The sequence below is a fragment of the Echinops telfairi genome, unplaced genomic scaffold, assembly GCF_000313985.2.
Source record: "Echinops telfairi isolate 266 unplaced genomic scaffold, ASM31398v2 ScPeMD7_60;HRSCAF=208, whole genome shotgun sequence".
NCBI classification, from domain to species: domain Eukaryota; kingdom Metazoa; phylum Chordata; class Mammalia; order Afrosoricida; family Tenrecidae; genus Echinops; species Echinops telfairi.
Genome location: NW_022103958.1, coordinates 2899992 through 2900199, shown reverse-complemented (window position 1 = coordinate 2900199; position 208 = coordinate 2899992).

The following is a 208-nucleotide window of genomic DNA, read 5'->3' as shown; positions in this document are numbered from 1 at the left end:
GTCTTTAAATATATAAATCTGAATCATGCTTAAGAGTAAGAACTTTGGATACACTTTACATTCTCCTACTTATATTTCTTAACTTAGTAACTTTGGGCAAATTCTTCACCCTCTTTTTATATCAGTTTCCAGTTAGACAAAGAGAATGATAAAGGAAGGTGTGGTGGACATTACATGAGATAATATAGGTCAAGAGACTTGGAATCGT